Here is a 16,993-nt window from a genome sequence, read left to right on the forward strand (position 1 = left end):
CGTCAGTTTATACATTCAACCAAGAACTGAAACATGATGCTGCAGTGGACACAGACTCGCCAACACTAGACAATTGAAGATCTGACAGATCTGGATTCTGCAGCAGATGGTATAGGGTCGGAATTTGTCAGAAGCTGTCTCAAACTGGTTTCATGAACATTGAGGTCAAGGAACTTCAGGGGCCTGCCTGGTCTCCAGAGAGTACAGCTTTGGGTTGTATTGAAATTGATGAATGGCAACAAAATGACACCAAATCTGGAGACATTATGTGGTGTATGTAAATATTTAAAAGAGTCTCAAAGGAAGTTGTTTAAAATACAGTATGTGCTTGGTGATGTATAGTCTCGCCAGTCTAGCAAGGATTTATCTTTTTTACCTTCTGTTTGTCATGCTTGAATAGTACTGACTGGTTGATTTTACTGTGCAGCAAACTCCTTTTATATCCTACTTAACAGTCATGATTGTTGTTTCTGTAATATAATACAAAGGCATCAAAGTCCTCTGACTACCTTCATTACATTCTTAATGTAATCAATGGTTTGAAAAATAGATGTAAACAACAGGCAGACACCAGTTGCAAAATGATGTGCAGTTGTACAATTTTTCTTTTTTTTCTTTTTTACTATGAGCAATATAGATTCACATGACAAAATATTGCAACATGCAACTCCTAACAGATGATCTTAGTAATATTCAAACATGGTCAAGCAATATCAGTTAAAATATATGAAAATAATTATCACTTCACTATCATCTGTTTTTCTATTTCTCTGTTTCTGAGCTCATGTATTGTACAATCACCATTGTGATTGAGAGTTTAATCTCTTTAATCTCAACCAGTTTGTCTACTGCATCAACCTTTCACTGCTTGTCTCAAGAGTTTGTGTGTTGAACAGACCTGTGCACACAAGCCATTCAACTCAGACTAATAATTATTGCCATTATACATTTTAGTTTCAGTACAAAGCAGAGTATACTTTTATGCAAAGCGCAAAGAGTGATGCTGACATTCCCCTCATGGGCAGCAATAGAAGAGGATCACATTGTCCTTATCATGAATGGTTCAGGGCATTATCTTCACAGGATGAAGGCAAAATTAAAAGAAGTCCTTGCCCTCTGTGATCCGAAGAGACTGGCACAGACTTGAAAAAAGTCTCAGCAAAAACTCAGCAATTAAACTTCAAAATAGTTCACAGAGGAGGTCGGCGTGGGCCTAGACTAGTTGGATGGCAGACAGTTTTGTGTAACAGCTGTTTTGTTGTGACCGCCTCAATTTTTCCTTGAACATAGATCACACGAGTCCATTTACTTTTTGTTTTGATAATATCCACCATTGACATGGTTTGCACTGCAGTCTTGCTTTTATTTCCCCTCTGTTGTATATTTTCACTTTTCCCGCTGCAGCAGCTGAAAGATATCTCAGTATGCTCTCTCATCACTTCAGTGGTAGTCTAATCCAGTAATCGACCTTTACATCATCACTGCAGGTGCATTGATTTACGTAGCTGATGCACATTTAACAAATAATTTGGTTGTGGTTCTCCAACAAGTGACTATCATAAATTGGCTGCATTAGTCTCTCAGTAAACCCGAGTCATTAAGGATTTTATGAACCTCCTGCTCAAGCTCTTCTCATTCCCTGCCTTCATGACCATTCTGCACCACTTGATTTTTTCCCTAATTAATTAAAGATCCCCTGTGGAGTTCCCTTGTGAGCAAAGCCTCCGTCTACATTCACAAATCTATTGTATGTAGCCTTCAGATACCTCAGTAAAAAAAAGAAGCACAAAGTGATGTACATGTCCATTAGCTTGCAGTCTTCTTGCTTTTGATGCATTAAGTGTGTTTCTCATAGCTCACTGAGGATGTTGTCTACACCACTCAACTTTTCTGGTGGTAATTGTGATCACCAGAGATCTAAAGCTTCAGTGGCTTTTTTTTTTTAACTTTTTAACTTTTTTACAGTTGTTGTGACCTTCTCCCCTCAGACAGAACTTCAGACACATACCATTTTCAAATACAGATTTAAAGGCCATCACTTTAAACTCCACTACACTTGTGACCTTCCTCCTTCTTAAACCAATCTTGCACTAACCATGGGCTCTTTCTGTGAGTGCCCCACCCTTTTGCAGTTTATTTCTGTCATTTTCTGTACTTTTCAGTCATAACAGAACTAATGTTTATTTGTTCTTCATCTTTTCAAAAATTATCTTCGTTTTTTTTGACATGCCACACTATTTCAATTGAAATATTAGCAGGTGTATCAGGTGGAGTCTTACCCTTTATCAGACCTGTTGCATTATTTATAACATTTTTGTGATGTTAAAATCTCATATTGTTGTGTGAGTCTGAATTCAACAAAAGCTGGCCAGCGGGTTTCTCACATGAGCGAGGATAATCATCACAGGATTAAATGGCGTCATTTTAATTTTACTGCGGCTGTTTGATTGACTGAGAAGATGATGAGTTTCATCTTAACCTCTTATTATGTAAACAATGTTTTGCTCTCCATAGCCTTGTTGTCTGTCTCCTTTGATTGATCATTAACCTTCAAACTAATCAGGAGAGAAAATCAGACTTTCTAATAAGCATGTGCATATGCATATGAAGTATCCCAGGTCACTAAGTGCTCTCTTGAGTAAAGCGAAACTCGAAAGATGTTCACATATTCAGCCTTAATTTAAACTCAAAGTTAGAGACAAAAGATATTCTGAGAAATTCAGAGAAAATATATGAGACAAAGTTAAAGTAATAAAAAGTTTCAAAAGTTAGTGAAATATTATGAAACTTTAAAATTAGATTGAGCAATTAAAGTAAATGAACCCAAATTCATTCATTTGTTGATATATTACATTTAAATTTCTCCTTGACATTTAAACTACAATATGTTTTATATATTGATATTTTATCAGGCATTAAATCAGAATTTTAGAGAATGGAACATCTTTGAATGAATGCACAAAAAATGATTTATAGGTTCAATGTTTATCATTAGAATCCCATCAAGTAAAAATAAAACTTTTAAAACATAGTATTTAGAATATTACTTTTGGTGACCGCTGTAAAACCTCTCAGACACTGAGTAGAACTGACAGTTCACCAAGTTAGATCAGTATCAACAAGAGTGAGTTCTGCCCAATATTTGCTTCGCCCTTTGCAAAGTTGTTTCAGTTAAAAGCATGAGTTTCTTCGGGCCAATTAATTTATACTAGAAATGTGATCTGATTGAAACAAAATCCAAAAACTAGGGCTGACCGATTAATCTTATTTTCAGCGCTATCGCGATATCAACATGCACAATAAACATATTGCAAAAGGTTGCCTGAAATGCAATGAGTAAAATTTATTTGAAGGCGCCATGCCTTCACACTCACTTCATATTCATACACCTCATACCTGTAACCTGAGCTAGTAATGTAACGTAACAACAGCAAACTTCCATCAGGTCCCTCGGATACCGCGCCTGAATCCATGCAGCATTAATCGGCGTATTTGTTCTGGAACGACTTATGTTTGGAGTTGGTCAAGCTTTCCACTCTTCTTCTCTGTTTTTGGTACATTTGTGTTAGCCTCGTAAACCAGCCTCTCGCCGAAATGCATTTCATTTCATTTCTCGGGAGAGTCTGGCCTCATCCCCCCTCTAAGCGTTTGGGGTGGGCGGGAGCTGGGTGGGAGTAGTAGCAAAGACGGTTTAATATCTTTGGTAGTAGCGTTGACGGACAACCCCATTCAGCCAATCAGCAAGTTGGTGTAGTGACGGGGCTTTGCACCAGTCGGTCCCTGATTGGCCAACGTGCTGTGTCAATCACAGCGGGCGACGCTGATTGGCTCGGCCTTCTGAGGGTTTCAGTCCAAACGCTTAGAATGGGGATGAGGCCAGACTCTCCCTCGGAATGAAATGAAATGCACTTCCGCGAGAGGCTGGTTTACGAGGCTACATTTGTGTGGCAGTATTACACCACCACGACAGGCCTGGCATATGTACTACAGCGCATTGAGTCGTTTTTTTTAAGGACACAAACTATTTGGTTAATATGCTCACCTGAATATTTGCTTATTTATCGCAAGTCTATCATCATTGCAATATTGAACAGTGTCTTTGCACATCAGACATATTGCTGATATTGTGTAGGCCTACTAAAAACTTTTACAATTTTTAACTTTTTGACATTACACAAATGAGCTAAAAATCCATCATGGTGGCCCATATTGCCACAGAGGATTTTTGTAGCAGTATACTGAATTGCAGTTATGAGCTAATTATAAATTCAATAGGACTTATGTTTTGGTGGGTCCAGCCTGAGTTGTTTTCACTTTTTTTTGTTATTGTGCTGATTGGAATAATATTTTTTTGTGAAGCATTTGCTCATCATCTCTAGGTATGGTTCCAATTTTCATGCCTCTACTCTGTTCCAACTCACAGCAGATTGAGCAACAGATAGCAGATATTCATGAAGCAGCTACGCTCGTATTCATTAATCAATATGACACATCAGATTTGAGCTATTTGATTAGTACAAAACTTGGTCAAATTCTGTCCACCAGGTTTTGAGGTACATATTTTTGCTATCTGTTGTTTCACCTATGAGAAGGGCCCAAAATTGCTTAATACAGTAGATCTTTTCCTGAGGCCTCATCTGAAGACCTCCAAGATTTCAATAAAAATGTTTTGTTAATTATAACCAATAAGACTTGCCCATTGTGAAGATACTTTGATCTATGGCGGCCATGTGTTTTGACCAATGGCTTGATCCCCAAGCCTGTTCACTAAATTTGGTGCTGATAAAATGAAAATCTGAAAAGTAAATTTAAATTTCCTCAAATTAGTTCACATGAAAATATAGTGGACTTTTACTGCCCAAGAGGCTTCTTTGTAGAGCACAGGACTATATGTGCCAAGTTTCAATCCAGTCAGATTTATAGTGTGAGTTCCAAAATTGAATTTTTAGCCATTAATTACAGCGCCACCATCTGGCCCCTTGGCCTCATGTCTCTTTGGAAACATCACACATCGTGTGTAATTTCTTGTGTCCTGCTTTCAACAATTTGAGCAGCAACAAAAAACAGACAATATAAACACTAGTGCTGCTGATACTACTACAGCTAGACTGAAGTCTGTTGATGCTAGACTGCAGTAAAAACAAAACTGTCGGGTTCTGAAAGACATAGAAGAGCACAGTCAAATTCTGTTTGAAACTGGAACATTTCATCATTGAAAATGTAGCATTGTGGAAAAACCTACTGATCAGCAGGTACTATGCAAGGATGGACAGATGGATAGATAAATAGTTGGAAGATGAAGAGGAGATGAAGTGGGAGGGGGTGTGGAAGCGATTCCTTGCACACCTCTCAGTCATAAATATGGAGAAGGAACAGCACAGCTCAGCCAGCCCTCCTACGTGCAGAATGTTACCCTGCTTCCTTGGCAGAGGGGGAAAAAAAAAACCTCCAGTTAAGAGAGATACACAGATAAATGCAAGAATGGATTTACTTGCCTGCAATAATGGAGATGTTTAAACTTACACATTCACAAGCTCTTTTTATTGTAAAGTTATTCTGATTCCACTTGCGGATATTTGAAATTTGGTGCGGTGTGTTTGAATTTTTCCCCAGAATGAAGTATTCAGCAGTTCAGATGCTGAAAAGGAAATGGTGATAGACTATACCATCATACAAATGAGCACAAGGGGAGCGCTCCATTCTCATTCAGCAGCTGAACTCACCCCTAGTGTTCTTCTACAAGTTCTAAAAGTTCTTAACAGAACTTCTTATAAGTGTGCTGCACACTTTGCTTTTACTTTCTCCAGTCGTGTTCATCTTTAACTAGCACCATGGCCATTCATCTACTTGCTTGTAACTGCCTCTGCTCTTCTGGTTGTGGGCTTCTTTCCACCAGATGTTGGAATCTGGCTGCGGGGATTTGCTCCCACTGAGCCACGAGAGCATTAGTGAGGTCAGCCACTAATGTCTGGCAACACAGGCTGACTCACAGTGGGCACTCCAGTCCATCCCAAATGTGTTGGACAGGGTTAAGGTCAGGGCTCTGTGTAGGCCAGTGAAATTCTTCCATACCAGACTGAGAAAACACTTTCTCTATGAACGGTCATGTAAGAATAAACGCACATTAAATACACGCCTTCATTTCAAATATGTAAGCATTACTTGGAAATCATTGTGTATATTGAAATTACCTATATATTGTTTTAGACTGCAAAGATTGACATGCTTGAGATGTAGCACAAAATTGCTCTTAGAGAGTTAAGTAACATGTGAAACGGCAGCTTACTTAACAGACAGATGGACTCATATTTTGGCTGTGGTGTAGGCGAACTGCAAGGCTTCATATGCTAAAGAGGTGGAGAGGTGACAGGGTGACATGTGTCTCATTATCACCGCAACAGTGCCAAAGGCTCTTTGGACCTGCTCTCCTCCTCCCCCTCCTCCCACTCCTCCTCTCCTTCTCTCCTTCCTCATCCTATTATTTTTACTGTCAAATGAACCTATATTGTTTTTTTGTGGTAATAATTGTTATCTTTGTAAAAAAAAAAAATCTCAACAACACATCAGGAACATCTAAGACAATGTAGACTGTATATTATGCTGCGTTCCAGGCAGGCTTTTGAACCCGTAACTTACAAGTTCAAGTCACGACTTACGACTTTGTAGCGTTCCAGGCAACCCTTAACTCGTGTTTTTCCGACCTGTTACCCGTGAAAGTACACTATAACGGCAGTCAAGCTCTTTACTCATGGAGTAGGCTATGAGGCTTTTTCTTCTGCCGGATTGTCATCTTGTAAGCACTTGGCATGAATCAAAGTTAAAAAACTGGGATAATGATGAATTTTCTTTGCCTCCCACTTCCAGGGGAAGAAATATGCAGTGTAGGCCTAAATACACTTTGAAAAGTAGGCCAATCTGATGTCAGGAACACCTCCTCTGCAGCTAAAGTTTACGATATTTCGTCATTTATTTCAGCTTTATTTCAGTGTACAGTCCATGTAACATTAAGTCGACTTCTCCCATGTCACAACATTCAGTTTGAGCTGTGTGAGAAATGTTGCATTATGAATACCGGTATGTGTGTTGATTCCATAGATTATGCAGCAGGTGTTTTGTGTTGACATGTTGAGCCCTATCAAACTTTTTTTTTTTTTTTTTAATTTAACCATGGTTTAGCTGTTGTTATCAGATGAGTCTTCGATATTTCAAAAGACTCGCTTGCTTGTGGAGTTACATGCACATCATGATTTATTATTTAGAATCTATTTCACTGTGCCCTTCATTGGGGTGGTGGTACCCTGCTGCAGTGAGGCTTTGTGGCTTTTGTGAAGGAGTTGGCTTTTTCCTGTGAAGACTGGTTATGGGGTAAATAGTTGTTTATTCATTGTCATGGAGTAGATTTGGCTGTTGACATGCATTAGTGAGTAAATAGGAATCCTTCTCTGCACTCTAAAAGCTCTTCTACTGATTAGTGAGAAAGTAGGGGGGAGCTATAGAAGAGGGGAGCGATTTGTTTAACAAACACTTTCCTCCCTCAAATCTGATTAGCTCAATGTCACATTGAAGAGTTGGACCTCTCTAGTCTGTGTGTGTTCCTGCATACAAGCATTTTGACTTTGCATGTGAGTTTTTATTTGATCATCATAAAAACATTAGTTGCTGTATCTCTCTCAATCTGATTTTCTGTTTTATGTTCAGTGTCTCTCCCTGTTAGCCACGCCCTCGTGCACACAGCAAAGACTGAAGTGGCCTTTATACTCACTCCAAAGTGCTGGTCAGATGTGGGGATTACTTATACCCCTTTTTCCACCCAAATGAGCAGGCGTAAGTAGGTTTCCTTTTTTAGATGCGGGTAAACCAGCTAAAATGGGTGATTGACTCTTTGCCAGCTGAGTTTGCCTGAGCCTGAGCCAACTCCCAACAACTCCAGCAACCAGTGTCATCACATGCAGATACAGAGTGCGCGCGCACACACACACACACACACACACACACACACACACACACACACACACAAAGTTGGAGGAGAGAAAGAGTGAGCTGTAATGAGGTAAAACACATCCATTGCATCTCATCCTGCTCTAAATATAAATACCTCTATGAGACGCTTCGATCTTTGAGCATTTTTAAAACTTATGTCAGGGCTGCAGCTCACTCTTTCATCTCTGAGCCCAGTGTAGCCACAGTGTTCCCACTTTAACTGCACTGTGCTGGACAGGTGACAGGTCTGTTTACACCCTCCGATGTTTTTACATCACAGTTGATCTGAGCTGATAGATATCGGACCACTGAGTCCTTTGACCTCACACTCCCTTCATCCAGTGATTGGCCATCTGTGTGGAGGTGAGAGGGAAGCCAAGGACTGACCTGCTTTCTCCAACTCTTCTTTTGTTTGTAACAGTTTTCATGCATAGTGAGTCCAACACTATGAATGTTCTTAGATGATATCACATCTCCCTCACCTCTGTGGTGACTGTTTGACTCAGTCTTCTGGTGATTTCTGTGGGGCGCATGACGTCTGTCCGACTACCCATTTCTCCGACCACCCATTTCTCCGACTCCGACCATACATTTCTTTATTTTTGCGTCATCAGTCCGACATCCCACTTCTCCGACTTAAGTAGCCCTAACCCTTAACCTTACCCTAAACCTAACCTCAACACTGTAGAATGGGTAGTCGGAGAAATGAGCCGTCGGACTTGTGGGCAGTCGGACTGACGTATGCTCCCCATTTCTGTGGTGGTCACCCAGACGATACACGGTTTGTCTTGGGGGTTGTCAGAGTTTCGTACCTGGATGTATTTAACCTTGATATAGACACGTGCTCTCAGACTCAAACACCATAAGAATTCATGAAAAAATCAAATATTCATATACTGGAGATAACTGGACACAGGCCACTTCTGAATATGGCACATTTCAACCTTTCAACCTCATCCCTCTTTATCACATTTTGCACATTTCTTTTCTCCCTCCTATTTTGTGAATGAGAGAAAGGGAACAGGTTCAGATATTTCTCGCAACACACTGGTCATGTATTAATAAATTTGCCTTGACCAAGAAAATTCCTTCCCACTCAAAAAGCTTTTGTGTACTCCTCAGTTTATGTATTTGTCCTGAAAACTAAATTACTGTTAAATAAGAACTATGCAAGATTTTTTACCTCAACTATGCTAAATTTTTTCTTTAATTAAACAACTTCGGAGTACTTGTGATGGTTAAGTAAAGGACTTGTAACTTGTTACAGGGAGAAAAGAGGCTCTCTGCCTTCCACCAAGCATCTCCTGGCAGCTTGGGCTGCCTTCCCAGGTCAATCGCTTCTCCCTCTGATTCAAAGAAAAACAAAGAAAAGAAGTGTGTGAGATGTGTGGGTCTGTGTGTACACACGTGTGAGACATACACACACTGTGTCAATGTGTGTCTATGCTATTCAGTACTGTAACCTCTTATTCTATGATCTGTGAAGTGCTATGAGCTGTGTTTTTGTATGACAAAAATAAAGCTATTATCATTATCATTAATAATTATACCCACCCTCATTTTCAGATCTATTTGTGCCAAAAACAGGAATATCATCCTGTTCACTTGCAAGTGAATCTTGAAAAGAGAAAGAGGAACACATTTAGTGCACCTAATGTAGTTACATTATTCAATGATGTAAAAAGTGTGAGCATAATCTTAAATTCAGAGTTTTCAAAGACACCCACTGATGGGCTGATCCTTTTCCAATACAGCAGCAATAAAATATAGCTTAAGGGTTTAAAACATCCTTTTGCCATTGTAGATACTAAATCTAGGTCTGTCAAGATGAAGTGCAGTTTTCTGTTTGTCTTTCAGATTCTTCTGGGACATACTCAGGAGAGTCACCCTTGTCACTTCCGAGTAAAGCGTCATTGTATTGGTCATGTATAGCCAACACATAAGTTGGGAGGATTGCAGACATGCCGTACCATGTAGAACGACAAAATCTTCAAAAGTGGAGATACGTGGTTTTAATTGGACAGTGACAATATAATAGTCATCTCCTTGTGCATCTACTTCTGCTCTAGCTGAAGCTGTGATTAAGGCTACACTCTTGATGTTTAAATTTGCCCAAGGCAACCACTTTATGATGCTTCGACCTTGAGAAAGAAGAGTGTAAATTAGATTTTTAAAATTCTGCTTCCTGATCTGCTACATTCAAACTTCAGCCAAAATCTGACCGCATGGCGTTTTTTTGTCCTGTGCCCTTTACAAAATGGCATCCCTTTGATATGTCTTTGAATCAAGTACCTGTGGAGGCTTGAGAGGTGCCTGTTAAAAGTTGGCAGGTCAGTCTGAACTCGTGCCATTTGGACATGTGAACTGTGATTCGCATCTCAGATGAAAACTAGTTTCCCTGCAGAAGAAAGGTAGCAGCAGCAGAAAAAGAAAATCATAATCATAGAAAAGTTGTCGGCATAAATGTTTACAGTGACCTATAGTTAACATTTTCTGCCAAGACACCCCCAGTGGTTGTGCAAATTAATGCAAGCTGTCACCAAAAAGCATGCAATTTTGTAGGAAAGGCAGAAGTGATGTTGTGTTGTTACATCTCACTGGAAACTCAGAGGGTGTAGGCATATGCTTTCAACTCTATTACCATATATGTAATCATGCAGGATTTCTCTTTATTGTATTTATCCTACCAAGCCCTGTTACTGTTTACAATTATTGTGTCCCACCATTGCTGATAACACACAGTAAATCACCTTTAAAAAAGTAGGAAGAGAGACAGAAAAAAGACTCAAGAGGATAAATATAACAAGATTTTTATATTAAGGATCAGTTGTGGTTGAGTAAGAACCTGTATCATACTGTTGGAACATACAGTCTGGACCAGATTTGTTTTTTATTTTTGACACCATACAGCATGTTTCCTGAAAAAGCCTCCTCTGCTCTCACACTTACAGGAAGTGGGTTAATGCGATTTTATACTTCATGCTTGTATCAGGGCCTGGTCAGTTATTGTTTCTGATATTCTTCTTTCTGTGTTTTCTTTTTTTTCTATCTTTAGCGGTGGAAACACAGACAGGAATGATACAACGACTTCTCAGCAGTCCAGTGCCATTCAACCGCTAGACTGCTCAACAAGCTGGTACGTTCAACTCAAACATGGCCACTGTCTGTTCATTTGTGTCCGTCTCCTTGGGTTTCTCACTGCATCACTGCTTACCACTGCCCTTGCTGTCTCTGCTAATCCCTGTATAGTAGAGCTGTCTACCCTCCTCATTTTTCTCAAAATTGTTCTCTCTGTAAATCTCCGATTAAAGAGTGAGAAGATTAGCACCAATTTGCCTTGATTAGGCCATTCTTCTCACAATTCGAGGGGGGGGAAAACTCAGACAAAAATGCACTCTACAATTTGAACACGTGCAGGCAGCGAGTGATTGCGATCAATAAAAAAGAAAAGCTTGGAAAAAATTAGAAAAAATGAACAAGTGAAGGAATGAATTGCCAATTCTGTTACTGTCAAGTGTTTTTGGAAGGCAGCTCTCGAGGAAAAGTTGTTTCCGCTAGAGGACTCTTGACAACATTGTGTGAGCGCGTAGGCATGTGTGTGTGTGTCGGAGAGGGGATGAGGATGCATTCAACAGAGCCTGATTATTTTTATTTTATTTTCACAATGGGAAATGTGGGATTACAAATGGTATGACGCTGTTTGTTTTGTGTGTGCCAAGGTCACTGTAGTTCCAGGTGTTAAATGTTGAACAGAAATCTTTTCAAAACGCTGCTCGTTGAGTGCTCCACCTGCTACAGCCTTTTGGCAGAACTAAGAATGCAAATTGATTTGTATAAGTGACACTCAGGGCAACAATGATTTGTTTCGAGTGAGGATAGTGCGATTGTATGCAGCAGCACCTTGTTTCAGTGCTGGAGACAGATGTTGTGATATTGTAAACTTGAGCACAGGCAAACATTTTACTCATCTGTAGATACACAAAAAAAAAGCTTAATCAGTTTCCCAACTGTAGCATCACATTGATTACATTTTTATTGTCATCGTGATACGACCATGTGCACACATCTCAAAAACTTAAATATGATGAATAAGAAATAAAAAATCCTAACCCAACTGAGTCAACAAAAAGAGCAGTGATGGAGACTCAAGATAAGGCCATGATGTTCTGATCCTCTGCCCCATCTTTATCTAACATATTTCTACTTCCAAGTGAAGAATGCTAGTAAAAAAACAAAACAAGAAACAAAACAGGGAACAGGCTAAAAGAAAAAGCTTTCTGTATGTAGACTGCAGTTTTGTTACTCTCAACTTTTGTAAACTTACAGCTACAGCAACCCCACACTCACACACACGTGCGCAGAGACAGACAGACAGACACACACACACACACACACATACACACACCCCTCTCCAGCAGCGTTACCTGCAGGCGAGATCAGCAGCAGAGAGAACAGACGAGATGACCGATAGAGACTGATGTCTTCTTTTTCAACTTCACTTGATGTGTTTTCATGTGAGAAATAATATTAGGTTTACCAACATTTTACATTAGTTTCTTGTAATAATTTGGTTCATACACAGTGACTCTGGGGTTGAAAGAAATCATGTTGATGCTCTACAAACAAATTTAGTTTGTTTTAATTATCTTCTAACTGTATTCTTTTAGGAATAATACTAAGAACCAATATCAATCAATCAATCAAACTTTATTTATAGAGCACTTTTCCTACATAGACATGTAACACAAAGTGCTTTACACACATATAAAAAGAAAATATGAGGGGGCGGTGCGTGGCGCAGTGGGTAGAGCGGCCGCCCCATGTAGAGGCTACAGTCCTCGCCGCAGGCGTCCCCGGTTCGAATCCCGCGTCGGGCAGACCTTTCCTGCGTGTCATTCCCCCTCTCTCTGCCTCCCCATTTCCTGTCTATCTCTACTGTCATCACTATCAAATAAAGGCAAAAAGCCGAAAAATATACTTTAAAAAAAAAAAAAAAAAAAAAAAAAAGAAAATATGAGCATCAATAAAGGACTATACAGTACAGAGCTACACTGTATTGGCGTGATAAGATACATGTCATGGCATATGGCTACACTTGAAAGAGCATGCAAACAGTTGACTGGTTAGAAGCAGCCGTGGTTGCACGGGTCATGGTGTCAATTTGTTGGTGACTGTGAGGTGAGCCTGCACAATGCTAGAGGAAGATATAGGAAGTGTACAGTAAGAGCAGGAGACATATTGGAAAAGTATGAAATAGTAAATAAGCCGGTCGAGTGAGGAGCACGAGTCATGTCAATGTGCAGAAGATCATTTTCATGGTGATGACCACACAGGTCAGAGATGCTCTCCGTGTTTCCTTGTTCATTCAAAGATGAAGAGAAGACTTAACTAGAAGCTCAGAGGATTTAACACAAGATGCAAACCTCAAAACCAGAAAGTCCAGGTTACATGATTGAGGAGTCAGTGTCACTAAAGCCTCGTTCCCGTTGGTCAAAAAACCTGCTAAGCTCCACTAACATCAGGCTTTTGTTGACAATTGAAAAGGGCAAAGGGGCGTGCACTGCAGTTGCATTCACACCCAGGCTCAAGTGACTCTGCTGCAGCTCCAATCGGCATTGAAGTAAACAGAACACCCAGATACACTTTCACAACCTTTCCTGCTGTAAAATGTTTCAGAGAACAGACATTGAAAACACGCCTGTCACCTGCTCAGCATGTTGCTGTAAATAAAAAACAACGCAGGTATTCTACACACAGGGATGAATGGGGAGCTGCATCCTCGAAATAAATTCACAAAAAAAACACTCAAGCGCTGTTCTGAGCTCCAACAATTTACAGGGGCACCAACCAGGGGATGTGATGAGTCAGATCTGTTGTAGCAGATTTCACAGCAGCTAGCAGCTCACTCTCTCTCTACTGCTTCTGTGTGTGTGCTCTGTAAATGACATAACTCCTTACTGTTGCGTGTGTCTTTAGTCTGAACAGAAAGGCAAAGCTTTTATTAGGCGGTTTACCCACGCTTGCAGGTAAACCCACTATTTGTGGTGGAATTCATTTTTTTGTTTTTTCCAAAGTAAATGCTCATCACAATGTGTCTCCTCCATCCTTAGAGACGGTTTGAGTGTCTTAGAATGTTATTGTGGATTTTCTTTACAACACCTTTTGTATTCTAACAAAAGCCCCTGTAATCCAGGATAAGGGTGTAGCCTCCGTTTGTGGATAGAAGCCAGATCATGGATCTTGTGGAGAAAGTATTAAGTACATCCATCTCCATCCCAGAAATATCACTGCACATTTCCACCAAAATGGTAATTCACCCCAACTTCCCAGTTCAAACCTGAAGTACAAGCACAACAACAGTGTCTAAATTGAACAATCACATGACTTGTTAGCAGAGAGAGAGGCCAGTGTTGCCTATGGAAGAATTTACAAAGCTGAACCTTTTAAAAAGAACCAGAAATAACAGGTGTCCAAGGCTGATGTAGACGATATGTAGTGTTAAGCTTGCTGATCTATTCATACTCTGTTATGGATTTAATGATAAGTTATTTTATGTATGAGTGTGAATATATGTCACAGAGGTACAGAAGCATGTTGAATAAGATTATGGATATGGATATTATTTCTTTTCTTTAATACATGATTGCTCTTTAGTTTATAATACTCTATGCCAGGTGACAAAATGAAAGCACGAAAGCTTTGCTGCCACTCTCAAATGTCAATGACCCACTCAGAATGAAATGCTTTTTGATTCTGTAACAAGTCCACTGATACATCTGTGGATAGGGAGTCCTCCAGTAAGTTTTTGATCCAGAAATGTCAGCAACTTTCAGAGAGAGAGATGAGTCATCTGTGATAATCAACAACAAATCAACTGCCCCAAATATTTAATCGTTTTGTGCTGTGGAACCTTTTAAAGTTTAATTTAATGAAACGTCTAGCCCCAAAAGGATGTGGTTTTCTACTAATGAGTTTGGGTATTCAAGCTATAAAAAGCTTTGCGTCCACGCTGAGCCAGTCAAGTGTTTTCGTGTGGATGACGAGTTTAATCCTTAATTTCTTCCAAGTAGAGCTCTCTTTCTTTTATAGTAGTTGTCATAGTTCTACTGCAAATACCACAGTCTTCAGCAGCATTTCTTAATAGTCAGAAATGTTCTCTGGAGGTGTTTTGTATCACAGATTAGCTCAGTATTTCACAAGGTCTCCAGGGATTCTGCCACATATGTGAATAGTCCGTTTTGCCTTGTAGGGATATATTTTATGATAATAATAGAATATTTAAAAATATATGCACATGGTGATCCACAGGAAAGTAATGGGTATTTCATACAGATGAGCAGAAGGAATACTTCAAGTTTATATTTGGCCTGAAACCCAAGATAATATAGAACAGCCATGAAGTTTTTCTTTATTAATCTATATATATTTTTTGCTCTTTCTCTCTCTTAAAAACATTTGACAAAAATGAAGCAGTTTGTCTTATTATTTTATGAGCACAAGTGTTCTGTTTTTATTAGAAACAGTGAAGATGGTGATGAACACAATGCCGCCAAAGAAAAGGAAACCAACTGCATGTCAGCCGGTCACACGTCTACAATTCACGTTTCACCCGCTCCTGTCAGGCAGACCAGCAGTGCTCTCTTACACTTCCATCGCTCACTAGTTCTGCCTGGTGCCGTCATTTATTGTCCATTGCCCTTTAAGTAGTAAGGCAGAAGTCAGGGTGTGGAGGTGTGATAAATGTGTGTGTCATTTGACCTGAATACAGGAGGCCAGAGTCTGTGTCCTCTCCTGCAATTAACATTTCTTATTCTTTTTTTCCCGATGATATCAACCTTAGCCCAATCTTAACCTTTCAGTTGTTAAACTCTGCACACGCTTAAACTTTAGATGAGTGTTTTATATTAACCATCCAATCCTTAACCTAACTAACCATAACTCACGTTGCCCCAACTTCAAATCCAATATTGTATTTGCAATAGAGAGTTCGAAATATAAATTCAACATTGAAAGTTCGCCTCATCAATTGATGTAGTCTTTGGTTTTGTCAAGTCACTTAGCCAAATCCTTTACTTTTTGGCAGACTCCCCTCACCCCCCAGTTTTACTTTTAACCTGAAAAAGTGATTGGGACCGTGGCTAGTTAGGCTGGAGAGGACCGCCACTTGCTGGTATAGAAGAGCAACTGTAAGCCACAATGTTACAAATCCATAAACGCATTGGAAATAAAGCTATGAGAATGTCCACATTCTTCTCAAATCCCTTTTATTATTCATCAAACTTCTCCAACTTAATGAGGAAAAAAGTGCTTCATACGGTACTTTGACACCATTAGTATTATTAAGATGACTATTAATACCCCCAGCACTAAACCACAGTCAGAATCCACTGCATGTCTCTTCTCACCAGTGAAAACCCTCTGAGAAATCTGCTCACTCCCTCACTGGCTAAGGAATTCTTACATAATTAATATTTTGTTGTTTTAATGGGCATGCTTTCATTTCATCTGTTACCTTAATTTCAAATTTGGCTGATGGTTTTCATGTGCAGATTTACAATGTTACATTGTACTAAAATGTACCACACAATATTTTTTTCCCATCTTGTGTTTATTTATTTTGCCAATCACTCTCGGCAGCTCTGGGCTTTACTTCCAGACAGCTCCCGCTACTCCCTGATGATCACCTCTGTAATGCTGCGCTTTTGGCCCATTTCGTCCACCGTGTGCACGGCTCTCTATTTACTGCCCCTGCAAGAGGGTAATATTGTTGATGGGACTGTGTAATCTCCTCACAATAATCCCATTCATGCATCAGGTGCTTGTTTCAGTATTTTGGTGAAGAATCAAAGGTTATTTTCTATGATTTGGGAAGACTTTTCCTGAGTTACACATGTGATAGTGAGGCAGCTGGCAGAGCAGTTATTAATTTGAACATATATCTACAGCGTTGCATTTTTTTCAATTTATTTCCAATTGTTGCTCAGTTTCTCCATTTACATGTTGCATATTTGTT

General features: G+C 39.6%; 1 protein-coding gene across 6 annotated transcripts in view; it reads left to right on the top strand.

The window, feature by feature from the left end:
* Positions 1 to 16,993, top strand: part of tenm3 (teneurin transmembrane protein 3) — a 288,258-nt gene that overhangs the window by 51,934 nt on the left and 219,331 nt on the right. For all 6 annotated transcript variants that reach the window (XM_085780218.1, XM_085780247.1, XM_085780226.1 and 3 more), the window contains exon 3: positions 11,036 to 11,116. The gene's annotated coding sequence lies outside the window, so the exon portion shown is untranslated. The remainder of the gene's footprint in view (positions 1 to 11,035; positions 11,117 to 16,993) is intronic.

The sequence above is a fragment of the Trachurus japonicus genome, chromosome 1, assembly GCF_045865225.1.
Source record: "Trachurus japonicus isolate A0001 chromosome 1, Traja_1.0".
NCBI lineage: Eukaryota > Metazoa > Chordata > Actinopteri > Carangiformes > Carangidae > Trachurus > Trachurus japonicus.